This window comes from Gallus gallus, chromosome 3, assembly GCF_016699485.2.
Source record: "Gallus gallus isolate bGalGal1 chromosome 3, bGalGal1.mat.broiler.GRCg7b, whole genome shotgun sequence".
Taxonomy (NCBI): Eukaryota; Metazoa; Chordata; class Aves; order Galliformes; family Phasianidae; genus Gallus; species Gallus gallus.
In genome coordinates, this window is record NC_052534.1 from 57021036 (window position 1) to 57028509 (window position 7474).

At 39.7% G+C, this 7474-nt stretch overlaps 1 long non-coding RNA gene across 1 annotated transcript; it reads right to left on the reverse strand.

Annotated features, from left to right (window-relative positions):
* Positions 1–324: 324 nt before the first annotated feature.
* Positions 325–4684, reverse strand: LOC107053057. The gene is made up of 4 exons (XR_001465997.4): positions 4502–4684; positions 3043–3292; positions 1786–1983; positions 325–1305 (listed from the first exon to the last, which is right to left on the reverse strand). It is a non-coding gene; the product is annotated as an uncharacterized LOC107053057 (long non-coding RNA).
* Positions 4685–7474: the final 2790 nt, after the last annotated feature.

Genomic DNA, 7474 nt, shown 5'->3' on the forward strand with positions numbered 1-7474 from the left:
TTCTTTTCTGTGAGAGGGAGAGCTCGGGCACCTGAAGTTGGGCTGGGGACAGGCACTGGCACAAGGGATGTGGAGGCTGAGGGACCCTCCTTGTTGACACGTTAGACCTAGCTCCATTTACTTCTCTGTATTACTCAGAGAGACTGGGACATGATAGCAAAAGAGCAAGATTGGTCCAGGCTGATGCTAAATTCAGTGAGAGACTTTGGGTTTTCCTTTGAGAAGCCATTGCATAGCATGCAGCTGGAACAAAAGCCTGTCAGAGAAATGGAAAATTTCTATAAGAATATAAAACTGTAATGGATGCTTCAGCTGCAAACTCATGTGGAGGGTTGTTTATTTTCCGTAGAAAATGACTACACCTTGTAATAAGGAAAGCAATATGCACATTCAGATTTTCGATAAAAGAAAATATATCACCCTGACATTTTATTATAGAGTAATATAATCTCTGTATTCAGCAGACTAATGGATACTGTTCCAAAACATAAGACAATGTCACATCATAAATGGCTGATTTAATAGGTACTACTTATTTTATTGGAATTTCTTGTGAATTAAATTGGTGTTCACGCCTGTAAAATATGTTTTGCTATTATGACTTAAAGTTACTAAGAAAGACCATGTTCCTTTACCTTTCCACTGCATTGCCTAACGTGCTGCTCTTTTCTGTCACGGAGTCTCTGCCAGCTGCTTCTACTTCTATCTGGACCAGCAGAAATGTTTCTGAAGTATGCTAGTCTTCTGTCACAATCTGTCTGGGGTTTGCACAACATCCCAAGTGCAGGTCCCACCAGTCAACACTGCAGAATACAAGCCAGAAAGCTATGACAAAAGTTTTGGAGTGATTGCATTGCAAAAACAATTAGACCTCTTCTGCCTTTGTCCCAGTGAACAACAGTGCTGCAATAGAGGAAAGTAATGCTAAAGGTGGGAAGACTTTTCATCAGTATAGTAGAGACAACAGATACTAGTTCTACCCCCATCTCAGTCTCTAAAAACATAGTTGCACACTTCACACACTCTAATAGCCCGAACTAGATTATAGATAATGTATAAAGGTCACTTTTATTGCAGCATAGCACACTCTTCCAGTAATGTTTAATAGGTGCTATGAAAGGGCCACCATGCAAAAATAGACATAGATTCAGTTTATGAAGGAAGTTAAACAAAACTTGCCATGGATGCTGATGTTCAGACTCTCAGGTTGGATGCAGTGTGGATAGCAATACTGAAATGAGTATTATTTTCCAGGCTGGTTTTCTTATCCCTGTTCAGAGGTGAACACTGAATTCAGTTCACAGTCTAGCAAAATAGTAAAAAAAGGTATCAAAATGAATACTTATTATGAACTATTTTACACTCAAAACAAAATACAGAGATGAATTTCAAAAGATTCCTTAAATTTGTCGCTTGGTGTTTTGATTTTCTTTTTGTCTGGTATTTGACATGTTCTGTATTATTCTTTACTAGTTGAACTGAACTAAACAGGATTTTTAATGGCTCTGACTAATCTTTATAATAGGGAAAAATTTCTCCCGTGAGCAAGGGGAAAGCAGGCAGCACTAATTATCTCCAGCACGGAAGAATTCTGAGTCAAAGAAATCCAAGCACAGAAATATATTTTCCTGTCAAACTTGGCTCATTAATATGCTTATCAGTTGTGTACATATTCAAAGTATGTGTCATATTGTACAAATTTGAATGTGTCAGTGTCATGTGGATGTAATACACAATCCTTTTAAAAAATAAAATAATTAAGAGCCTTTTCAGAAATGTGTTTACCCTCTTCTTTGATTGTTCTTTGCATCTCTCCCTCTTGCCTAGCCAGCAGATGGGGGAAGGCTTCCTCTGCAATGCAAGATTCTGGTCTTTCCAGCAGGAAAACACAAGCAAACAACTTCCTACTCAGTCCCCATGGTGAAGCAGGAACGTGGCTCTTCCGTCAAGATTCTGAATTTCTCCTCTTTCTTCTCTCCCCACCTGAAAACAGCGATGGCTGCCATAACTGATGGACACGGTGTGACCAGCAAGCTGTCCTATACTTGGGTGGGCAGGCATAAATGTATTCAGCACAAATCCCATGAGTGCTTTTAGCCGTCACACTCCAGCTAAAATGTCCCTGGTATGAAGGCTGACAGACGCCTTCCACTCTCCACAACATCTGTCTCTTTGTACTGCTTATTGCTCAGGGCCTCAAACCCAAAGTGGACTCATTGATTGCCTTGACAGCTTATTTCTGGTTTAGGGCTTTATTTTGTCCTCCTCATTGTAGTTACTCACAAGAACACATACGTACACTTTGCTCTGTCTGCTGTCTGAACAGGTATAATTTCCTGTCAATGGCAATGCTGACAGTGAGCACACAGGGCTTACTCACTTTAAATCAGGCACTACTTAAATATACGTTAGCGTCCAATGGAAGACAGATGCTCTATCACCAGCAGACATTTGCTGATTATGGTCAACTCCAACGGTCCACCTGACTGATATACTTTTAAATGTTTTAGATGGGTAACTTTTTAAGCTAAGACAGCACTGACTTTGAATGCAGATGGGGTACATGCAGGAGAGCTGCCCTTACATCATTCCTGGTTACGCATATGCAATTTTAAGACTATTTGAAGTTCTGCTGGTACCCAAGCTTTCAAGAGAAAATAACTACATCACTGTTATTATTTTCAGCCAGATAAATTACAAAAGATATGCTGATAGAATAATGCACTTCCTTCTTCCTCCCTCTCAGACTGATGACTTCTCAGTATAAAGTTAATCTGGTTGAACTTTTGTTTGAATTAAGAGACTGACAAATCTATACTGAGTATTTTTCACACTTATAGTTGTCTTTCACCTACTGGCTTCCAATGCTCTGGAGCTACTTTCTTTGAATTCCCTCAATAGGAATACAATAAAATAGGAAACAGGAAAAAAAAAAACCCTTTCCTTCCACGTTTAAACTAAACAGTGGAAGTGCAAGTCATAGTCCTGGAATGTTTGTTTTACTTATGTTAAAAGTGCACCAAACTGAGATCAGAGACTTACTTGGGATGAGGAATTATGGAGGATCCTCCTGGTAGCACTCAAATTTCAGTCACCTACAACCAGCTCAAGGCCTGGGCTGAGTGCCCCCAGCTGGCAGCAAAAATCATCATTTGGGCTGCTTCAGCCTTCAAGTACCCTGAGGAACAGGAAATGGATGTTGTCCAGCATATAAGAAAGGAGACCTCTCAGTTTGGATTAATGGACAGCCATATAGAGGAGTGTCCCTTAAAAGCGTTGAGGTTCTTCGTGTCTATGGAAACGACAAAAATTAATTACTTTATTCAGTATTGGCTTAATTCTCATCTCAATAAATTAACTGAGCAGAGCAAGTTCACTCTTCTAGGCTTTTATTTCTAATTAAAACTAATGAATTGTCAAGAGAACAACACAGATAAGTCACTGATTGAGTCATGTACCAGATTTCTAAGCAAATAGGCTATTTGGTTCCCTCTGGGAAAGAGTTCAACAGCATGTCAGTCATAGAGGGTGTTATACTGACAGGTGATACTGATAATTTTCTTATGCAATATTTAATGCTAAAAATCATAGAATGGTTTAAGTGGTGGTTTAAGTGGTCATAGAATGGTTATATGGTTTAAGTGTCTAAGATTCTGCCAGAGCAGAAGTTGAAGTCTGTGCAACATTATATCTCCTTTCAATTCAGAGAGAGAAGACTTTGTAACCACACATATTCACATTTTGAAACCCAACAGTGACGGCCAGCTAACTTCACTCAAGAAAGATACGCAACTTTCCCACAGAAAGAAAAAAGAGCACATTCTAAGACCGCACCAGGGAAGATTTGTACTCGGTTTGGATGATACAGAGACTACTTTTTGCTTTCACGTTTTGTGTTTTTAAATACCTGTAGCTTATGAATATCTTGCAGGATTCAGCACTGTGCCCTAGTGAGTTAAACTGCAGATCCTCCACAATGAGAAAGTATTGTAAATAGGTGTCAGAAGTGGAGAAAAGAGAAGCATGATATCTGGAATTTCCACAGATTCTAAAGTCAGGCCAACCCCGCAGCCCTGATTCAAGGGAAAATAATCCCACTGTTGCCAAAATTCCTTTTTCTTTTAGTCAGTAAGGTCTTAGTCAGACCATATTTTAAAAGTCTAAGAGACAAGGTTAATAGGAAAAAGAAAAAGAAAAAGAGAACTTCAAAGATTTTGAAGTAATTAGTTCTATACTTGTCACTGACAAAATCCTTGTAGGTTTTAATGCAAGGATGTATTTAACTTGCATCTCTCATGACAAATTCTCAGAACAGAAGAATGGGGACAGAGATGCAGTACAGACACCAGTAATGGACTCAGAAGCCAAAGGGGTTGTCTGCTCCTCCTTTGTGGCTGGACTGCAACTGTACCCCCAGCATGATGCAAAGTACGTCATGATCCAGTTTAGTAAGTCCATCCCTTTGCAGGAAAGATAAAGGGTTGTGTGTCAAGAAACCCACCTTAGTTTCTGGTGTGGTTCCTTATGGTCCAGATTCTCAAGCAATGTTTGGTTTGATCTTCTCTATACAGTTCTGCATCCAAGAAGTTGACAGTGTTGACCATTAACAGTGTAGGTTTGGGGAAACACATTCTGTCTGCACTTCTTGATGAGTGCGGCTGTTAGCTGATGCAACATTTTGAATGAAAAATGGAAACCTCAACAGGGCTCATAGCTTTTGCACAGAGAATCTGAAAAGCCTTGATTTTTTTTTTTGGGGGGGGGGGGGGAACAGAACCATTATTTTTATGTGTATTTAACTACTTTATTTTTCTAGAGTATAATATACATATTTCTGTGTCCTGGTGATCCTTGCAGAGATCTTTTGGGTTTCCTTTCTGCTTTATTCATTCTTCCTTCTTTTCTGTACATGAGTTCATTAATCTTTAGCTTTGTCGCAACTCTTTTTACAGGTAAGTAAATTTTGGAAGGATACATTAATATCGCCCTTTATTGAAAGTGGAAGGCCAGAGGAAATGCAAATGGACATGAACAGTGCCTCATGGGGGGGAGGAACAAGAAGTAAATTGAGAAAAAATCTCATTTTCAAGTGGAGGATTCTTAACAAAATAGGGCATAGAACTTTAAGATCCCCTTCTGTTTTTTTAAAGTTAATTGAGTCTATTTTGAGTTGTCTCAGACCAAAAGCACGTCTCTCCTATTATGACAATATGCATTTCAGCTACACGTTATCTTCAACAGAAACCAAGACCTGGACACATTCATTACTCACTACTGTACTATGAAATACCAACATGATACAGCCATAAAAGAAGTTTCTGAAGCTAAAGGACAGCATTGTCACAAGAATATACAGATATGAGCCAGCTATTTATAACCACAACATGAAAAATAGGAGATTTGTAAGCATCAAAGCTGTGAAGTGCTGGTATGCTTTCCCACAGGAATACTGAGGGAGAAAACTCCAATTGCACTTAAAAAAAAGCATTTGAAAACTTTTCAGGAGGCCTCAGACAGTACCAGCATGACTTAGAGACTATGTCCCAGGAAGGTCCTTGGATCCTACCCCCCCTGGAGGAGGGGAGGACGTAGGACACAGGTAACATTTTTACATCTTTTCTCTTTATTATTCCTTTTTTTTTTTTTTTTTTTCCCCATTTTCCCCATTTCTTTTCACCCCAGTCTGACTTTTCATCACTTGTTACCCCTTCCTTCCCTCTCTGTGAGGCAGGAATGTGTCTGGCTTGAAAATAAAACAGAATGTATGTTGTGATACGCATTGATGTCTGGCATGGCAAGGTGCCCCAGTGTCAGGAAGCACTGATCAGAACTGCATTCAGCCACACGCGGGCACTGGTGCTGGGCTCTCTCTGTTCTTTCTTTCCTTGGTGGCAAGGAGCCACGTGCTAGCACAATGCCTTCATTGTCAGAATACAAAGGACAAAACGGCATGTTTAGCCTGATTGGTAGTGAAACAAATTACTTGTACTTATCAGATTGCAAGGCCTTTTCTGGGAACAGAAATTTGGAGCTCTTCAGAGCTCAAAAGAAAAAAAATAATCTTCAATGAAAATAGCAACATTTGGGCGAGCCAAAATAAAGCGAGCTAGCTCCACATTTGGAATCATGGTGTCTGACTAGTTGCTGTCACAAATTCATTCATATAACTAACTATTACAGAGCTGGGTGACACATCCAGAGAGCTAAACTGTAGGAAAGCATCTCTCTTGTCATTAAATACCTGCTTGTGGTAGGTAGATCCTTACTGAGTACAAACAGATTTCTCCTTGTTAGGCAGGTAGGTATGAACTAAAAATATAGGGATTTTAACCCAGGGCAAGACTAATCCAGTGTCCTCCCTTACACTTTTTCATGCCAGAGAAGTTGACAAAAGGCTGTTTCACAGAATCACAGAATGGTCCGGGTTGGAAGGGACCTCAAGGATCATGAAGCTCCAACCCCCTGCCACAGGCAGGGCCACCAACCTCCACATTTAATACTAGGCCAGGCTGCCCAGGGCCCCATCCAACCTGGCCTTGAACACCGGGAATAGCCAATGTGTATATTTGTTCTGAAACTGACTAGGCTTAGAAGAAAACACTTAAGAAGAGGATCACCTGATGCGGTTGTTGGGATCTGCAGTTCAATGACCTTGGCAGTCTCCTTCCCTCTTGTGCTATTTCCAGGTCTCTGAAAACAACAGTTTGATAGTTACCAACTGTCTTCTCCCTGAATATGCTATTATATACTGCTGTTATTTTTGTTTGGTTGTTTTTCCCCCTAAGCTTCAATAATACTGACTTTTGTAGCGAAAAGTCCTCACAAGCAGAAAACTGTTAACTTCACTCCTTGAGCTCCAGAAATAATCTCTTCATACCCAACATTTTGCTTTTCTTGGAGAATAGCTTATTTAGTGTAAGAAATTCTCCAAAGTGAGTAGATTCAAGACTTCACAGCCTTCCTCCTAGCATTGTCCTTCTAACCCTGACTTCCCCATCCCAACCACACTCCTTTATACTGATGGTCTCCAAGATGTGTCTTCTGAGAGCTTTCTTCCTTCCTGTAGAAATGGCTCATTCTGGGTCAGCCAGCAAGCCCTAACCATGGCTTTTGTCTTTTTACATAAACCAAAATATCTTAAGTGCTTGCCTCTGGTTTACCTGGGAGAGATAATACTTATGTTTTCTACTCCACCCCTAATAGCGGTCAGCTACCTTAATGCAAACAAGCTACTGCATTTGGAGTGTATTAACCATTAGTGTTCTCAAAAAACCTTATGTCTAAGTATACCTAACTGTGTCTGCTCTTCAGCAGATGAAAGAAATAGCTACAAGAAACTAATTATTATTTTATCTTCTTTTTTCTATTTTTTTTTTTTTTTTTTTTTTTGTCCTCAATAGTTCTATTTTGCAGTAATTCAGCAAAATTCCTCCAGTGTAATTCACAGCCTTCCTTCAGCACACAAAAAGTGTAA